At 45.3% G+C, this 16702-nt stretch overlaps 29 non-coding genes across 29 annotated transcripts; all 29 read right to left on the bottom strand.

Annotated features, from left to right (window-relative positions):
• Positions 1-53: 53 nt before the first annotated feature.
• Positions 54-126, bottom strand: trnaf-gaa (transfer RNA phenylalanine (anticodon GAA)). The gene has a single exon. It is a non-coding gene; the product is annotated as a tRNA-Phe (tRNA).
• Positions 127-1141: 1015 nt separating this feature from the next.
• trnaf-gaa (transfer RNA phenylalanine (anticodon GAA)) lies at positions 1142-1214 on the bottom strand. Its single transcript has one exon. It is a non-coding gene; the product is annotated as a tRNA-Phe (tRNA).
• Positions 1215-1729: 515 nt separating this feature from the next.
• trnak-uuu (transfer RNA lysine (anticodon UUU)) lies at positions 1730-1802 on the bottom strand. Its single transcript has one exon. It is a non-coding gene; the product is annotated as a tRNA-Lys (tRNA).
• Positions 1803-2229: 427 nt separating this feature from the next.
• On the bottom strand, positions 2230-2302 carry trnaf-gaa (transfer RNA phenylalanine (anticodon GAA)). The gene has a single exon. It is a non-coding gene; the product is annotated as a tRNA-Phe (tRNA).
• A 515-nt stretch (positions 2303-2817) lies between these two features.
• Positions 2818-2890, bottom strand: trnak-uuu (transfer RNA lysine (anticodon UUU)). The gene has a single exon. It is a non-coding gene; the product is annotated as a tRNA-Lys (tRNA).
• A 427-nt stretch (positions 2891-3317) lies between these two features.
• trnaf-gaa (transfer RNA phenylalanine (anticodon GAA)) lies at positions 3318-3390 on the bottom strand. The gene has a single exon. It is a non-coding gene; the product is annotated as a tRNA-Phe (tRNA).
• A 515-nt stretch (positions 3391-3905) lies between these two features.
• Positions 3906-3978, bottom strand: trnak-uuu (transfer RNA lysine (anticodon UUU)). The gene has a single exon. It is a non-coding gene; the product is annotated as a tRNA-Lys (tRNA).
• Positions 3979-4405: 427 nt separating this feature from the next.
• Positions 4406-4478, bottom strand: trnaf-gaa (transfer RNA phenylalanine (anticodon GAA)). The gene has a single exon. It is a non-coding gene; the product is annotated as a tRNA-Phe (tRNA).
• Positions 4479-4993: 515 nt separating this feature from the next.
• trnak-uuu (transfer RNA lysine (anticodon UUU)) lies at positions 4994-5066 on the bottom strand. The gene has a single exon. It is a non-coding gene; the product is annotated as a tRNA-Lys (tRNA).
• Positions 5067-5493: 427 nt separating this feature from the next.
• Positions 5494-5566, bottom strand: trnaf-gaa (transfer RNA phenylalanine (anticodon GAA)). The gene has a single exon. It is a non-coding gene; the product is annotated as a tRNA-Phe (tRNA).
• A 1015-nt stretch (positions 5567-6581) lies between these two features.
• Positions 6582-6654, bottom strand: trnaf-gaa (transfer RNA phenylalanine (anticodon GAA)). Its single transcript has one exon. It is a non-coding gene; the product is annotated as a tRNA-Phe (tRNA).
• A 515-nt stretch (positions 6655-7169) lies between these two features.
• trnak-uuu (transfer RNA lysine (anticodon UUU)) lies at positions 7170-7242 on the bottom strand. Its single transcript has one exon. It is a non-coding gene; the product is annotated as a tRNA-Lys (tRNA).
• A 427-nt stretch (positions 7243-7669) lies between these two features.
• Positions 7670-7742, bottom strand: trnaf-gaa (transfer RNA phenylalanine (anticodon GAA)). The gene has a single exon. It is a non-coding gene; the product is annotated as a tRNA-Phe (tRNA).
• A 515-nt stretch (positions 7743-8257) lies between these two features.
• On the bottom strand, positions 8258-8330 carry trnak-uuu (transfer RNA lysine (anticodon UUU)). Its single transcript has one exon. It is a non-coding gene; the product is annotated as a tRNA-Lys (tRNA).
• A 427-nt stretch (positions 8331-8757) lies between these two features.
• Positions 8758-8830, bottom strand: trnaf-gaa (transfer RNA phenylalanine (anticodon GAA)). The gene has a single exon. It is a non-coding gene; the product is annotated as a tRNA-Phe (tRNA).
• Positions 8831-9345: 515 nt separating this feature from the next.
• On the bottom strand, positions 9346-9418 carry trnak-uuu (transfer RNA lysine (anticodon UUU)). The gene has a single exon. It is a non-coding gene; the product is annotated as a tRNA-Lys (tRNA).
• A 427-nt stretch (positions 9419-9845) lies between these two features.
• trnaf-gaa (transfer RNA phenylalanine (anticodon GAA)) lies at positions 9846-9918 on the bottom strand. The gene has a single exon. It is a non-coding gene; the product is annotated as a tRNA-Phe (tRNA).
• Positions 9919-10433: 515 nt separating this feature from the next.
• trnak-uuu (transfer RNA lysine (anticodon UUU)) lies at positions 10434-10506 on the bottom strand. Its single transcript has one exon. It is a non-coding gene; the product is annotated as a tRNA-Lys (tRNA).
• A 427-nt stretch (positions 10507-10933) lies between these two features.
• On the bottom strand, positions 10934-11006 carry trnaf-gaa (transfer RNA phenylalanine (anticodon GAA)). Its single transcript has one exon. It is a non-coding gene; the product is annotated as a tRNA-Phe (tRNA).
• A 515-nt stretch (positions 11007-11521) lies between these two features.
• trnak-uuu (transfer RNA lysine (anticodon UUU)) lies at positions 11522-11594 on the bottom strand. Its single transcript has one exon. It is a non-coding gene; the product is annotated as a tRNA-Lys (tRNA).
• Positions 11595-12021: 427 nt separating this feature from the next.
• trnaf-gaa (transfer RNA phenylalanine (anticodon GAA)) lies at positions 12022-12094 on the bottom strand. Its single transcript has one exon. It is a non-coding gene; the product is annotated as a tRNA-Phe (tRNA).
• A 515-nt stretch (positions 12095-12609) lies between these two features.
• trnak-uuu (transfer RNA lysine (anticodon UUU)) lies at positions 12610-12682 on the bottom strand. Its single transcript has one exon. It is a non-coding gene; the product is annotated as a tRNA-Lys (tRNA).
• A 427-nt stretch (positions 12683-13109) lies between these two features.
• On the bottom strand, positions 13110-13182 carry trnaf-gaa (transfer RNA phenylalanine (anticodon GAA)). The gene has a single exon. It is a non-coding gene; the product is annotated as a tRNA-Phe (tRNA).
• Positions 13183-13697: 515 nt separating this feature from the next.
• Positions 13698-13770, bottom strand: trnak-uuu (transfer RNA lysine (anticodon UUU)). The gene has a single exon. It is a non-coding gene; the product is annotated as a tRNA-Lys (tRNA).
• A 427-nt stretch (positions 13771-14197) lies between these two features.
• Positions 14198-14270, bottom strand: trnaf-gaa (transfer RNA phenylalanine (anticodon GAA)). The gene has a single exon. It is a non-coding gene; the product is annotated as a tRNA-Phe (tRNA).
• Positions 14271-14790: 520 nt separating this feature from the next.
• Positions 14791-14863, bottom strand: trnak-uuu (transfer RNA lysine (anticodon UUU)). Its single transcript has one exon. It is a non-coding gene; the product is annotated as a tRNA-Lys (tRNA).
• A 427-nt stretch (positions 14864-15290) lies between these two features.
• Positions 15291-15363, bottom strand: trnaf-gaa (transfer RNA phenylalanine (anticodon GAA)). Its single transcript has one exon. It is a non-coding gene; the product is annotated as a tRNA-Phe (tRNA).
• A 515-nt stretch (positions 15364-15878) lies between these two features.
• trnak-uuu (transfer RNA lysine (anticodon UUU)) lies at positions 15879-15951 on the bottom strand. The gene has a single exon. It is a non-coding gene; the product is annotated as a tRNA-Lys (tRNA).
• Positions 15952-16378: 427 nt separating this feature from the next.
• On the bottom strand, positions 16379-16451 carry trnaf-gaa (transfer RNA phenylalanine (anticodon GAA)). Its single transcript has one exon. It is a non-coding gene; the product is annotated as a tRNA-Phe (tRNA).
• Positions 16452-16702: the final 251 nt, after the last annotated feature.

Here is a 16702-nt window from a genome sequence, read left to right as displayed (position 1 = left end):
ATGAAGTCCTACCAACAAACCTACCAAGCCCTAGATGGTGACCAAAATAGCTTTGCCGAAACCCAGGATCGAACTAGGGTCCTTTAGATCTTCAGTCTAACGCTCTCCCAGCTGAGCTATTTCGGCACGTTTTGCAATGGAAAGTGCTCAAAAATTGCATTCTAATGACCAGTCAGGTCTACAGCTGGCCAAACTGCACTACAGCTGCCATTCTGAGACACTGGATCAATGTGAAGTGAACTTTTAAGCTTTGGATTTAACAGTGAACTGTGATGAACTTTGCTCTCTTAAATGTTGTCCCACCCAAAGTAAGACAGAAAAAAAGTGAAAGTGTAACGTGTCGAGAAACCCAGGGCGGATTTGGTGAGATTGGCATGTCTTAGACACCGGGTTTCGCAAAGGAGCTGAGCTGAGAACCAACTGGCGGTGAGTTGGACCGAGGGGCAGGAAAAGATTCTTTACAGAGCTTGTACGGTGGGATTATCTGAAAGAGGCCTCTGTCCCTGATATCCACAAATCCCATATCGTCATCCCACCTGCAGTCTATGGACTTTGCTAAAGATGACAATGAGGTCACAGAACTATCAAGAACAACTGAGCTTGTTAGGTAAAGCCATGGAAGGGCAAGGATCCAAAGGAGACAACTGGACAGGGACTTGAACCCTGGACCCTCAGATTAAAAGTCTGATGCTCTTCCATCTGAGTTACCCAGGCAACAAGAGTCACGTGTTTGTCCTCTGGGACACATATTGTCTTTCTTTTCTGTAAAAACGTGGTCTCTTATCCTCTCATTTTACTGTAGGTACTGGTGAGGATTTGCAGTTAGATATTATTAAATGGTCATTTCAGACAAGAGCCAAGGGAAGGATTTGATTCTAGGGGAAACATCGCTAGGCTGTATTATGACGTGTGATCACCCAACCTACCAAGCCCTAGGTAAGTCAATGGTATAATGGGTGAGGCCTGGGAGCTTCTGAAGGAGGACCTTCTTCAAATTCCACCTCCACTTGATGGACGTTTGCAAGCTGCACCATCTGTGTTTGTTTTCTCATTTGATGGCAATGATCCACGTAGTTGTAGGCCGTATAATGAAGTCCTACCAACAAACCTACCAAGCCCTAGATGGTGACCAAAATAGCTTTGCCGAAACCCAGGATCGAACTAGGGTCCTTTAGATCTTCAGTCTAACGCTCTCCCAGCTGAGCTATTTCGGCACGTTTTGCAATGGAAAGTGCTCAAAAATTGCATTCTAATCACCAGTCAGGTCTACAGCTGGCCAAACTGCACTACAGCTGCCATTCTGAGACACTGGATCAATGTGAAGTGAACTTTTAAGCTTTGGATTTAACAGTGAACTGTGATGAACTTTGCTCTCTTAAATGTTGTCCCACCCAAAGTAAGACAGAAAAAAAGTGAAAGTGTAACGTGTCGAGAAACCCAGGGCGGATTTGGTGAGATTGGCATGTCTTAGACACCGGGTTTCGCAAAGGAGCTGAGCTGAGAACCAACTGGCGGTGAGTTGGACCGAGGGGCAGGAAAAGATTCTTTACAGAGCTTGTACGGTGGGATTATCTGAAAGAGGCCTCTGTCCCTGATATCCACAAATCCCATATCGTCATCCCACCTGCAGTCTATGGACTTTGCTAAAGATGACAATGAGGTCACAGAACTATCAAGAACAACTGAGCTTGTTAGGTAAAGCCATGGAAGGGCAAGGATCCAAAGGAGACACCTGGACAGGGACTTGAACCCTGGACCCTCAGATTAAAAGTCTGATGCTCTTCCATCTGAGCTACCCAGGTAACAAGAGTCACGTGTTTGTCCTCTGGGACACATATTGTCTTTCTTTTCTGTAAAAACGTGATCTCTTATCCTCTCATTTTACTGTAGGTACTGGTGAGGATTTGCAGTTAGATATTATTAAATGGTCATTTCAGACAAGAGCCAAGGGAAGGATTTGATTCTAGGGGAAACATCGCTAGGCTGTATTATGACGTGTGATCACCCAACCTAGCAAGCCCTAGGTAAGTCAATGGTATAATGGGTGAGGCCTGGGAGCTTCTGAAGGAGGACCTTCTTCAAATTCCACCTCCACTTGATGGACGTTTGCAAGCTGCACCATCTGTGTTTGTTTTCTCATTTGATGGCAATGATCCACGTAGTTGTAGGCCGTATAATGAAGTCCTACCAACAAACCTACCAAGCCCTAGATGGTGACCAAAATAGCTTTGCCGAAACCCAGGATCGAACTAGGGTCCTTTAGATCTTCAGTCTAACGCTCTCCCAGCTGAGCTATTTCGGCACGTTTTGCAATGGAAAGTGCTCAAAAATTGCATTCTAATGACCAGTCAGGTCTACAGCTGGCCAAACTGCACTACAGCTGCCATTCTGAGACACTGGGTCAATGTGAAGTGAACTTTTAAGCTTTGGATTTAACAGTGAACTGTGATGAACTTTGCTCTCTTAAATGTTGTCCCACCCAAAGTAAGACAGAAAAAAAGTGAAAGTGTAGCGTGTCGAGAAACCCAGGGCGGATTTGGTGAGATTGGCATGTCTTAGACACCGGGTTTCGCAAAGGAGCTGAGCTGAGAACCAACTGGCGGTGAGTTGGACCGAGGGGCAGGAAAAGATTCTTTACAGAGCTTGTACGGTGGGATTATCTGAAAGAGGCCTCTGTCCCTGATATCCACAAATCCCATATCGTCATCCCACCTGCAGTCTATGGACTTTGCTAAAGATGACAATGAGGTCACAGAACTATCAAGAACAACCGAGCTTGTTAGGTAAAGCCATGGAAGGGCAAGGATCCAAAGGAGACACCTGGACAGGGACTTGAACCCTGGACCCTCAGATTAAAAGTCTGATGCTCTTCCATCTGAGCTACCCAGGTAACAAGAGTCACGTGTTTGTCCTCTGGGACACATATTGTCTTTCTTTTCTGTAAAAACGTGATCTCTTATCCTCTCATTTTACTGTAGGTACTGGTGAGGATTTGCAGTTAGATATTATTAAATGGTCATTTCAGACAAGAGCCAAGGGAAGGATTTGATTCTAGGGGAAACATCGCTAGGCTGTATTATGACGTGTGATCACCCAACCTACAAAGCCCTAGGTAAGTCAATGGTATAACGGGTGAGGCCTGGGAGCTTCTGAAGGAGGACCTTCTTCAAATTCCACCTCCACTTGATGGACGTTTGCAAGCTGCACCATCTGTGTTTGTTTTCTCATTTGATGGCAATGATCCACGTAGTTGTAGGCCGTATAATGAAGTCCTACCAACAAACCTACCAAGCCCTAGATGGTGACCAAAATAGCTTTGCCGAAACCCAGGATCGAACTAGGGTCCTTTAGATCTTCAGTCTAACGCTCTCCCAGCTGAGCTATTTCGGCACGTTTTGCAATGGAAAGTGCTCAAAAATTGCATTCTAATGACCAGTCAGGTCTACAGCTGGCCAAACTGCACTACAGCTGCCATTCTGAGACACTGGATCAATGTGAAGTGAACTTTTAAGCTTTGGATTTAACAGTGAACTGTGATGAACTTTGCTCTCTTAAATGTTGTCCCACCCAAAGTAAGACAGAAAAAAAGTGAAAGTGTAACGTGTCGAGAAACCCAGGGCGGATTTGGTGAGATTGGCATGTCTTAGACACCGGGTTTCGCAAAGGAGCTGAGCTGAGAACCAACTGGCGGTGAGTTGGACCGAGGGGCAGGAAAAGATTCTTTACAGAGCTTGTACGGTGGGATTATCTGAAAGAGGCCTCTGTCCCTGATATCCACAAATCCCATATCGTCATCCCACCTGCAGTCTATGGACTTTGCTAAAGATGACAATGAGGTCACAGAACTATCAAGAACAACTGAGCTTGTTAGGTAAAGCCATGGAAGGGCAAGGATCCAAAGGAGACACCTGGACAGGGACTTGAACCCTGGACCCTCAGATTAAAAGTCTGATGCTCTTCCATCTGAGCTACCCAGGTAACAAGAGTCACGTGTTTGTCCTCTGGGACACATATTGTCTTTCTTTTCTGTAAAAACGTGATCTCTTATCCTCTCATTTTACTGTAGGTACTGGTGAGGATTTGCAGTTAGATATTATTAAATGGTCATTTCAGACAAGAGCCAAGGGAAGGATTTGATTCTAGGGGAAACATCGCTAGGCTGTATTATGACGTGTGATCACCCAACCTACAAAGCCCTAGGTAAGTCAATGGTATAACGGGTGAGGCCTGGGAGCTTCTGAAGGAGGACCTTCTTCAAATTCCACCTCCACTTGATGGACGTTTGCAAGCTGCACCATCTGTGTTTGTTTTCTCATTTGATGGCAATGATCCACGTAGTTGTAGGCCGTATAATGAAGTCCTACCAACAAACCTACCAAGCCCTAGATGGTGACCAAAATAGCTTTGCCGAAACCCAGGATCGAACTAGGGTCCTTTAGATCTTCAGTCTAACGCTCTCCCAGCTGAGCTATTTCGGCACGTTTTGCAATGGAAAGTGCTCAAAAATTGCATTCTAATCACCAGTCAGGTCTACAGCTGGCCAAACTGCACTACAGCTGCCATTCTGAGACACTGGATCAATGTGAAGTGAACTTTTAAGCTTTGGATTTAACAGTGAACTGTGATGAACTTTGCTCTCTTAAATGTTGTCCCACCCAAAGTAAGACAGAAAAAAAGTGAAAGTGTAGCGTGTCGAGAAACCCAGGGCGGATTTGGTGAGATTGGCATGTCTTAGACACCGGGTTTCGCAAAGGAGCTGAGCTGAGAACCAACTGGCGGTGAGTTGGACCGAGGGGCAGGAAAAGATTCTTTACAGAGCTTGTACGGTGGGATTATCTGAAAGAGGCCTCTGTCCCTGATATCCACAAATCCCATATCGTCATCCCACCTGCAGTCTATGGACTTTGCTAAAGATGACAATGAGGTCACAGAACTATCAAGAACAACTGAGCTTGTTAGGTAAAGCCATGGAAGGGCAAGGATCCAAAGGAGACACCTGGACAGGGACTTGAACCCTGGACCCTCAGATTAAAAGTCTGATGCTCTTCCATCTGAGCTACCCAGGTAACAAGAGTCACGTGTTTGTCCTCTGGGACACATATTGTCTTTCTTTTCTGTAAAAACATGATCTCTTATCCTCTCATTTTACTGTAGGTACTGGTGAGGATTTGCAGTTAGATATTATTAAATGGTCATTTCAGACAAGAGCCAAGGGAAGGATTTGATTCTAGGGGAAACATCGCTAGGCTGTATTATGACGTGTGATCACCCAACCTACAAAGCCCTAGGTAAGTCAATGGTATAACGGGTGAGGCCTGGGAGCTTCTGAAGGAGGACCTTCTTCAAATTCCACCTCCACTTGATGGACGTTTGCAAGCTGCACCATCTGTGTTTGTTTTCTCATTTGATGGCAATGATCCACGTAGTTGTAGGCCGTATAATGAAGTCCTACCAACAAACCTACCAAGCCCTAGATGGTGACCAAAATAGCTTTGCCGAAACCCAGGATCGAACTAGGGTCCTTTAGATCTTCAGTCTAACGCTCTCCCAGCTGAGCTATTTCGGCACGTTTTGCAATGGAAAGTGCTCAAAAATTGCATTCTAATGACCAGTCAGGTCTACAGCTGGCCAAACTGCACTACAGCTGCCATTCTGAGACACTGGATCAATGTGAAGTGAACTTTTAAGCTTTGGATTTAACAGTGAACTGTGATGAACTTTGCTCTCTTAAATGTTGTCCCACCCAAAGTAAGACAGAAAAAAAGTGAAAGTGTAACGTGTCGAGAAACCCAGGGCGGATTTGGTGAGATTGGCATGTCTTAGACACCGGGTTTCGCAAAGGAGCTGAGCTGAGAACCAACTGGCGGTGAGTTGGACCGAGGGGCAGGAAAAGATTCTTTACAGAGCTTGTACGGTGGGATTATCTGAAAGAGGCCTCTGTCCCTGATATCCACAAATCCCATATCGTCATCCCACCTGCAGTCTATGGACTTTGCTAAAGATGACAATGAGGTCACAGAACTATCAAGAACAACTGAGCTTGTTAGGTAAAGCCATGGAAGGGCAAGGATCCAAAGGAGACAACTGGACAGGGACTTGAACCCTGGACCCTCAGATTAAAAGTCTGATGCTCTTCCATCTGAGTTACCCAGGCAACAAGAGTCACGTGTTTGTCCTCTGGGACACATATTGTCTTTCTTTTCTGTAAAAACGTGGTCTCTTATCCTCTCATTTTACTGTAGGTACTGGTGAGGATTTGCAGTTAGATATTATTAAATGGTCATTTCAGACAAGAGCCAAGGGAAGGATTTGATTCTAGGGGAAACATCGCTAGGCTGTATTATGACGTGTGATCACCCAACCTACCAAGCCCTAGGTAAGTCAATGGTATAATGGGTGAGGCCTGGGAGCTTCTGAAGGAGGACCTTCTTCAAATTCCACCTCCACTTGATGGACGTTTGCAAGCTGCACCATCTGTGTTTGTTTTCTCATTTGATGGCAATGATCCACGTAGTTGTAGGCCGTATAATGAAGTCCTACCAACAAACCTACCAAGCCCTAGATGGTGACCAAAATAGCTTTGCCGAAACCCAGGATCGAACTAGGGTCCTTTAGATCTTCAGTCTAACGCTCTCCCAGCTGAGCTATTTCGGCACGTTTTGCAATGGAAAGTGCTCAAAAATTGCATTCTAATGACCAGTCAGGTCTACAGCTGGCCAAACTGCACTACAGCTGCCATTCTGAGACACTGGATCAATGTGAAGTGAACTTTTAAGCTTTGGATTTAACAGTGAACTGTGATGAACTTTGCTCTCTTAAATGTTGTCCCACCCAAAGTAAGACAGAAAAAAAGTGAAAGTGTAACGTGTCGAGAAACCCAGGGCGGATTTGGTGAGATTGGCATGTCTTAGACACCGGGTTTCGCAAAGGAGCTGAGCTGAGAACCAACTGGCGGTGAGTTGGACCGAGGGGCAGGAAAAGATTCTTTACAGAGCTTGTACGGTGGGATTATCTGAAAGAGGCCTCTGTCCCTGATATCCACAAATCCCATATCGTCATCCCACCTGCAGTCTATGGACTTTGCTAAAGATGACAATGAGGTCACAGAACTATCAAGAACAACTGAGCTTGTTAGGTAAAGCCATGGAAGGGCAAGGATCCAAAGGAGACACCTGGACAGGGACTTGAACCCTGGACCCTCAGATTAAAAGTCTGATGCTCTTCCATCTGAGCTACCCAGGTAACAAGAGTCACGTGTTTGTCCTCTGGGACACATATTGTCTTTCTTTTCTGTAAAAACGTGATCTCTTATCATCTCATTTTACTGTAGGTACTGGTGAGGATTTGCAGTTAGATATTATTAAATGGTCATTTCAGACAAGAGCCAAGGGAAGGATTTGATTCTAGGGGAAACATCGCTAGGCTGTATTATGACGTGTGATCACCCAACCTAGCAAGCCCTAGGTAAGTCAATGGTATAATGGGTGAGGCCTGGGAGCTTCTGAAGGAGGACCTTCTTCAAATTCCACCTCCACTTGATGGACGTTTGCAAGCTGCACCATCTGTGTTTGTTTTCTCATTTGATGGCAATGATCCACGTAGTTGTAGGCCGTATAATGAAGTCCTACCAACAAACCTACCAAGCCCTAGATGGTGACCAAAATAGCTTTGCCGAAACCCAGGATCGAACTAGGGTCCTTTAGATCTTCAGTCTAACACTCTCCCAGCTGAGCTATTTCGGCACGTTTTGCAATGGAAAGTGCTCAAAAATTGCATTCTAATCACCAGTCAGGTCTACAGCTGGCCAAACTGCACTACAGCTGCCATTCTGAGACACTGGGTCAATGTGAAGTGAACTTTTAAGCTTTGGATTTAACAGTGAACTGTGATGAACTTTGCTCTCTTAAATGTTGTCCCACCCAAAGTAAGACAGAAAAAAAGTGAAAGTGTAGCGTGTCGAGAAACCCAGGGCGGATTTGGTGAGATTGGCATGTCTTAGACACCGGGTTTCGCAAAGGAGCTGAGCTGAGAACCAACTGGCGGTGAGTTGGACCGAGGGGCAGGAAAAGATTCTTTACAGAGCTTGTACGGTGGGATTATCTGAAAGAGGCCTCTGTCCCTGATATCCACAAATCCCATATCGTCATCCCACCTGCAGTCTATGGACTTTGCTAAAGATGACAATGAGGTCACAGAACTATCAAGAACAACTGAGCTTGTTAGGTAAAGCCATGGAAGGGCAAGGATCCAAAGGAGACACCTGGACAGGGACTTGAACCCTGGACCCTCAGATTAAAAGTCTGATGCTCTTCCATCTGAGCTACCCAGGTAACAAGAGTCACGTGTTTGTCCTCTGGGACACATATTGTCTTTCTTTTCTGTAAAAACGTGATCTCTTATCCTCTCATTTTACTGTAGGTACTGGTGAGGATTTGCAGTTAGATATTATTAAATGGTCATTTCAGACAAGAGCCAAGGGAAGGATTTGATTCTAGGGGAAACATCGCTAGGCTGTATTATGACGTGTGATCACCCAACCTACAAAGCCCTAGGTAAGTCAATGGTATAACGGGTGAGGCCTGGGAGCTTCTGAAGGAGGACCTTCTTCAAATTCCACCTCCACTTGATGGACGTTTGCAAGCTGCACCATCTGTGTTTGTTTTCTCATTTGATGGCAATGATCCACGTAGTTGTAGGCCGTATAATGAAGTCCTACCAACAAACCTACCAAGCCCTAGATGGTGACCAAAATAGCTTTGCCGAAACCCAGGATCGAACTAGGGTCCTTTAGATCTTCAGTCTAACGCTCTCCCAGCTGAGCTATTTCGGCACGTTTTGCAATGGAAAGTGCTCAAAAATTGCATTCTAATGACCAGTCAGGTCTACAGCTGGCCAAACTGCACTACAGCTGCCATTCTGAGACACTGGATCAATGTGAAGTGAACTTTTAAGCTTTGGATTTAACAGTGAACTGTGATGAACTTTGCTCTCTTAAATGTTGTCCCACCCAAAGTAAGACAGAAAAAAAGTGAAAGTGTAACGTGTCGAGAAACCCAGGGCGGATTTGGTGAGATTGGCATGTCTTAGACACCGGGTTTCGCAAAGGAGCTGAGCTGAGAACCAACTGGCGGTGAGTTGGACCGAGGGGCAGGAAAAGATTCTTTACAGAGCTTGTACGGTGGGATTATCTGAAAGAGGCCTCTGTCCCTGATATCCACAAATCCCATATCGTCATCCCACCTGCAGTCTATGGACTTTGCTAAAGATGACAATGAGGTCACAGAACTATCAAGAACAACTGAGCTTGTTAGGTAAAGCCATGGAAGGGCAAGGATCCAAAGGAGACACCTGGACAGGGACTTGAACCCTGGACCCTCAGATTAAAAGTCTGATGCTCTTCCATCTGAGCTACCCAGGTAACAAGAGTCACGTGTTTGTCCTCTGGGACACATATTGTCTTTCTTTTCTGTAAAAACGTGATCTCTTATCCTCTCATTTTACTGTAGGTACTGGTGAGGATTTGCAGTTAGATATTATTAAATGGTCATTTCAGACAAGAGCCAAGGGAAGGATTTGATTCTAGGGGAAACATCGCTAGGCTGTATTATGACGTGTGATCACCCAACCTACAAAGCCCTAGGTAAGTCAATGGTATAACGGGTGAGGCCTGGGAGCTTCTGAAGGAGGACCTTCTTCAAATTCCACCTCCACTTGATGGACGTTTGCAAGCTGCACCATCTGTGTTTGTTTTCTCATTTGATGGCAATGATCCACGTAGTTGTAGGCCGTATAATGAAGTCCTACCAACAAACCTACCAAGCCCTAGATGGTGACCAAAATAGCTTTGCCGAAACCCAGGATCGAACTAGGGTCCTTTAGATCTTCAGTCTAACGCTCTCCCAGCTGAGCTATTTCGGCACGTTTTGCAATGGAAAGTGCTCAAAAATTGCATTCTAATCACCAGTCAGGTCTACAGCTGGCCAAACTGCACTACAGCTGCCATTCTGAGACACTGGATCAATGTGAAGTGAACTTTTAAGCTTTGGATTTAACAGTGAACTGTGATGAACTTTGCTCTCTTAAATGTTGTCCCACCCAAAGTAAGACAGAAAAAAAGTGAAAGTGTAACGTGTCGAGAAACCCAGGGCGGATTTGGTGAGATTGGCATGTCTTAGACACCGGGTTTCGCAAAGGAGCTGAGCTGAGAACCAACTGGCGGTGAGTTGGACCGAGGGGCAGGAAAAGATTCTTTACAGAGCTTGTACGGTGGGATTATCTGAAAGAGGCCTCTGTCCCTGATATCCACAAATCCCATATCGTCATCCCACCTGCAGTCTATGGACTTTGCTAAAGATGACAATGAGGTCACAGAACTATCAAGAACAACTGAGCTTGTTAGGTAAAGCCATGGAAGGGTAAGGATCCAAAGGAGACACCTGGACAGGGACTTGAACCCTGGACCCTCAGATTAAAAGTCTGATGCTCTTCCATCTGAGCTACCCAGGTAACAAGAGTCACGTGTTTGTCCTCTGGGACACATATTGTCTTTCTTTTCTGTAAAAACGTGATCTCTTATCCTCTCATTTTACTGTAGGTACTGGTGAGGATTTGCAGTTAGATATTATTAAATGGTCATTTCAGACAAGAGCCAAGGGAAGGATTTGATTCTAGGGGAAACATCGCTAGGCTGTATTATGACGTGTGATCACCCAACCTAGCAAGCCCTAGGTAAGTCAATGGTATAATGGGTGAGGCCTGGGAGCTTCTGAAGGAGGACCTTCTTCAAATTCCACCTCCACTTGATGGACGTTTGCAAGCTGCACCATCTGTGTTTGTTTTCTCATTTGATGGCAATGATCCACGTAGTTGTAGGCCGTATAATGAAGTCCTACCAACAAACCTACCAAGCCCTAGATGGTGACCAAAATAGCTTTGCCGAAACCCAGGATCGAACTAGGGTCCTTTAGAGCTTCAGTCTAACGCTCTCCCAGCTGAGCTATTTCGGCACGTTTTGCAATGGAAAGTGCTCAAAAATTGCATTCTAATCACCAGTCAGGTCTACAGCTGGCCAAACTGCACTACAGCTGCCATTCTGAGACACTGGATCAATGTGAAGTGAACTTTTAAGCTTTGGATTTAACAGTGAACTGTGATGAACTTTGCTCTCTTAAATGTTGTCCCACCCAAAGTAAGACAGAAAAAAAGTGAAAGTGTAACGTGTCGAGAAACCCAGGGCGGATTTGGTGAGATTGGCATGTCTTAGACACCGGGTTTCGCAAAGGAGCTGAGCTGAGAACCAACTGGCGGTGAGTTGGACCGAGGGGCAGGAAAAGATTCTTTACAGAGCTTGTACGGTGGGATTATCTGAAAGAGGCCTCTGTCCCTGATATCCACAAATCCCATATCGTCATCCCACCTGCAGTCTATGGACTTTGCTAAAGATGACAATGAGGTCACAGAACTATCAAGAACAACTGAGCTTGTTAGGTAAAGCCATGGAAGGGCAAGGATCCAAAGGAGACACCTGGACAGGGACTTGAACCCTGGACCCTCAGATTAAAAGTCTGATGCTCTTCCATCTGAGCTACCCAGGTAACAAGAGTCACGTGTTTGTCCTCTGGGACACATATTGTCTTTCTTTTCTGTAAAAACGTGATCTCTTATCCTCTCATTTTACTGTAGGTACTGGTGAGGATTTGCAGTTAGATATTATTAAATGGTCATTTCAGACAAGAGCCAAGGGAAGGATTTGATTCTAGGGGAAACATCGCTAGGCTGTATTATGACGTGTGATCACCCAACCTACCAAGCCCTAGGTAAGTCAATGGTATAATGGGTGAGGCCTGGGAGCTTCTGAAGGAGGACCTTCTTCAAATTCCACCTCCACTTGATGGACGTTTGCAAGCTGCACCATCTGTGTTTGTTTTCTCATTTGATGGCAATGATCCACGTAGTTGTAGGCCGTATAATGAAGTCCTACCAACAAACCTACCAAGCCCTAGATGGTGACCAAAATAGCTTTGCCGAAACCCAGGATCGAACTAGGGTCCTTTAGATCTTCAGTCTAACGCTCTCCCAGCTGAGCTATTTCGGCACGTTTTGCAATGGAAAGTGCTCAAAAATTGCATTCTAATGACCAGTCAGGTCTACAGCTGGCCAAACTGCACTACAGCTGCCATTCTGAGACACTGGATCAATGTGAAGTGAACTTTTAAGCTTTGGATTTAACAGTGAACTGTGATGAACTTTGCTCTCTTAAATGTTGTCCCACCCAAAGTAAGACAGAAAAAAAGTGAAAGTGTAACGTGTCGAGAAACCCAGGGCGGATTTGGTGAGATTGGCATGTCTTAGACACCGGGTTTCGCAAAGGAGCTGAGCTGAGAACCAACTGGCGGTGAGTTGGTCCGAGGGGCAGGAAAAGATTCTTTACAGAGCTTGTACGGTGGGATTATCTGAAAGAGGCCTCTGTCCCTGATATCCACAAATCCCATATCGTCATCCCACCTGCAGTCTATGGACTTTGCTAAAGATGACAATGAGGTCACAGAACTATCAAGAACAACTGAGCTTGTTAGGTAAAGCCATGGAAGGGCAAGGATCCAAAGGAGACACCTGGACAGGGACTTGAACCCTGGACCCTCAGATTAAAAGTCTGATGCTCTTCCACCTGAGCTACCCAGGTAACAAGAGTCACGTGTTTGTCCTCTGGGACACATATTGTCTTTCTTTTCTGTAAAAACGTGATCTCTTATCCTCTCATTTTACTGTAGGTACTGGTGAGGATTTGCAGTTAGATATTATTAAATGGTCATTTCAGACAAGAGCCAAGGGAAGGATTTGATTCTAGGGGAAACATCGCTAGGCTGTATTATGACGTGTGATCACCCAACCTAGCAAGCCCTAGGTAAGTCAATGGTATAATGGGTGAGGCCTGGGAGCTTCTGAAGGAGGACCTTCTTCAAATTCCACCTCCACTTGATGGACGTTTGCAAGCTGCACCATCTGTGTTTGTTTTCTCATTTGATGGCAATGATCCACGTAGTTGTAGGCCGTATAATGAAGTCCTACCAACAAACCTACCAAGCCCTAGATGGTGACCAAAATAGCTTTGCCGAAACCCAGGATCGAACTAGGGTCCTTTAGATCTTCAGTCTAACGCTCTCCCAGCTGAGCTATTTCGGCACGTTTTGCAATGGAAAGTGCTCAAAAATTGCATTCTAATCACCAGTCAGGTCTACAGCTGGCCAAACTGCACTACAGCTGCCATTCTGAGACACTGGATCAATGTGAAGTGAACTTTTAAGCTTTGGATTTAACAGTGAACTGTGATGAACTTTGCTCTCTTAAATGTTGTCCCACCCAAAGTAAGACAGAAAAAAAGTGAAAGTGTAACGTGTCGAGAAACCCAGGGCGGATTTGGTGAGATTGGCATGTCTTAGACACCGGGTTTCGCAAAGGAGCTGAGCTGAGAACCAACTGGCGGTGAGTTGGACCGAGGGGCAGGAAAAGATTCTTTACAGAGCTTGTACGGTGGGATTATCTGAAAGAGGCCTCTGTCCCTGATATCCACAAATCCCATATCGTCATCCCACCTGCAGTCTATGGACTTTGCTAAAGATGACAATGAGGTCACAGAACTATCAAGAACAACTGAGCTTGTTAGGTAAAGCCATGGAAGGGCAAGGATCCAAAGGAGACACCTGGACAGGGACTTGAACCCTGGACCCTCAGATTAAAAGTCTGATGCTCTTCCATCTGAGCTACCCAGGTAACAAGAGTCACGTGTTTGTCCTCTGGGACACATATTGTCTTTCTTTTCTGTAAAAACGTGATCTCTTATCCTCTCATTTTACTGTAGGTACTGGTGAGGATTTGCAGTTAGATATTATTAAATGGTCATTTCAGACAAGAGCCAAGGGAAGGATTTGATTGTAGGGGAAACATCGCTAGGCTGTATTATGACGTGTGATCACCCAACCTAGCAAGCCCTAGGTAAGTCAATGGTATAATGGGTGAGGCCTGGGAGCTTCTGAAGGAGGACCTTCTTCAAATTCCACCTCCACTTGATGGACGTTTGCAAGCTGCACCATCTGTGTTTGTTTTCTCATTTGATGGCAATGATCCACGTAGTTGTAGGCCGTATAATGAAGTCCTACCAACAAACCTACCAAGCCCTAGATGGTGACCAAAATAGCTTTGCCGAAACCCAGGATCGAACTAGGGTCCTTTAGATCTTCAGTCTAACGCTCTCCCAGCTGAGCTATTTCGGCACGTTTTGCAATGGAAAGTGCTCAAAAATTGCATTCTAATCACCAGTCAGGTCTACAGCTGGCCAAACTGCACTACAGCTGCCATTCTGAGACACTGGATCAATGTGAAGTGAACTTTTAAGCTTTGGATTTAACAGTGAACTGTGATGAACTTTGCTCTCTTAAAGAGCAAAGTTGCTCTCTTAAAGTAAGACAGAAAAAAAGTGAAAGTGTAACGTGTCGAGAAACCCAGGGCGGATTTGGTGAGATTGGCATGTCTTAGACACCGGGTTTCGCAAAGGAGCTGAGCTGAGAACCAACTGGCGGTGAGTTGGACCGAGGGGCAGGAAAAGATTCTTTACAGAGCTTGTACGGTGGGATTATCTGAAAGAGGCCTCTGTCCCTGATATCCACAAATCCCATATCGTCATCCCACCTGCAGTCTATGGACTTTGCTAAAGATGACAATGAGGTCACAGAACTATCAAGAACAACTGAGCTTGTTAGGTAAAGCCATGGAAGGGTAAGGATCCAAAGGAGACACCTGGACAGGGACTTGAACCCTGGACCCTCAGATTAAAAGTCTGATGCTCGTCCATCTGAGCTACCCAGGTAACAAGAGTCACATGTTTGTCCTCTGGGACACATATTGTCTTTCTTTTCTGTAAAAACGTGATCTCTTATCCTCTCATTTTACTGTAGGTACTGGTGAGGATTTGCAGTTAGATATTATTAAATGGTCATTTCAGACAAGAGCCAAGGGAAGGATTTGATTCTAGGGGAAACATCGCTAGGCTGTATTATGACGTGTGATCACCCAACCTACCAAGCCCTAGGTAAGTCAATGGTATAATGGGTGAGGCCTGGGAGCTTCTGAAGGAGGACCTTCTTCAAATTCCACCTCCACTTGATGGACGTTTGCAAGCTGCACCATCTGTGTTTGTTTTCTCATTTGATGGCAATGATCCACGTAGTTGTAGGCCGTATAATGAAGTCCTACCAACAAACCTACCAAGCCCTAGATGGTGACCAAAATAGCTTTGCCGAAACCCAGGATCGAACTAGGGTCCTTTAGATCTTCAGTCTAACGCTCTCCCAGCTGAGCTATTTCGGCACGTTTTGCAATGGAAAGTGCTCAAAAATTGCATTCTAATCACCAGTCAGGTCTACAGCTGGCCAAACTGCACTACAGCTGCCATTCTGAGACACTGGATCAATGTGAAGTGAACTTTTAAGCTTTGGATTTAACAGTGAACTGTGATGAACTTTGCTCTCTTAAATGTTGTCCCACCCAAAGTAAGACAGAAAAAAAGTGAAAGTGTAACGTGTCGAGAAACCCAGGGCGGATTTGGTGAGATTGGCATGTCTTAGACACCGGGTTTCGCAAAGGAGCTGAGCTGAGAACCAACTGGCGGTGAGTTGGACCGAGGGGCAGGAAAAGATTCTTTACAGAGCTTGTACGGTGGGATTATCTGAAAGAGGCCTCTGTCCCTGATATCCACAAATCCCATATCGTCATCCCACCTGCAGTCTATGGACTTTGCTAAAGATGACAATGAGGTCACAGAACTATCAAGAACAACTGAGCTTGTTAGGTAAAGCCATGGAAGGGCAAGGATCCAAAGGAGACACCTGGACAGGGACTTGAACCCTGGACCCTCAGATTAAAAGTCTGATGCTCTTCCATCTGAGCTACCCAGGTAACAAGAGTCACGTGTTTGTCCTCTGGGACACATATTGTCTTTCTTTTCTGTAAAAACGTGATCTCTTATCCTCTCATTTTACTGTAGGTACTGGTGAGGATTTGCAGTTAGATATTATTAAATGGTCATTTCAGACAAGAGCCAAGGGAAGGATTTGATTCTAGGGGAAACATCGCTAGGCTGTATTATGACGTGTGATCACCCAACCTACCAAGCCCTAGGTAAGTCAATGGTATAATGGGTGAGGCCTGGGAGCTTCTGAAGGAGGACCTTCTTCAAATTCCACCTCCACTTGATGGACGTTTGCAAGCTGCACCATCTGTGTTTGTTTTCTCATTTGATGGCAATGATCCACGTAGTTGTAGGCCGTATAATGAAGTCCTACCAACAAACCTACCAAGCCCTAGATGGTGACCAAAATAGCTTTGCCGAAACCCAGGATCGAACTAGGGTCCTTTAGATCTTCAGTCTAACGCTCTCCCAGCTGAGCTATTTCGGCACGTTTTGCAATGGAAAGTGCTCAAAAATTGCATTCTAATCACCAGTCAGGTCTACAGCTGGCCAAACTGCACTACAGCTGCCATTCTGAGACACTGGATCAATGTGAAGTGAACTTTTAAGCTTTGGATTTAACAGTGAACTGTGATGAACTTTGCTCTCTTAAATGTTGTCCCACCCAAAGTAAGACAGAAAAAAAGTGAAAGTGTAACGTGTCGAGAAACCCAGGGCGGATTTGGTGAGATTGGCATG

Source organism: Rhamphochromis longiceps, linkage group LG5 (assembly GCF_057381845.1).
Source record: "Rhamphochromis longiceps isolate RC_006_pf linkage group LG5, R_longiceps_female_GT1.1, whole genome shotgun sequence".
NCBI classification, from domain to species: domain Eukaryota; kingdom Metazoa; phylum Chordata; class Actinopteri; order Cichliformes; family Cichlidae; genus Rhamphochromis; species Rhamphochromis longiceps.
Note: the sequence above shows the minus strand (reverse complement) of the source record. Positions and strands in the feature narration are given on the sequence as shown.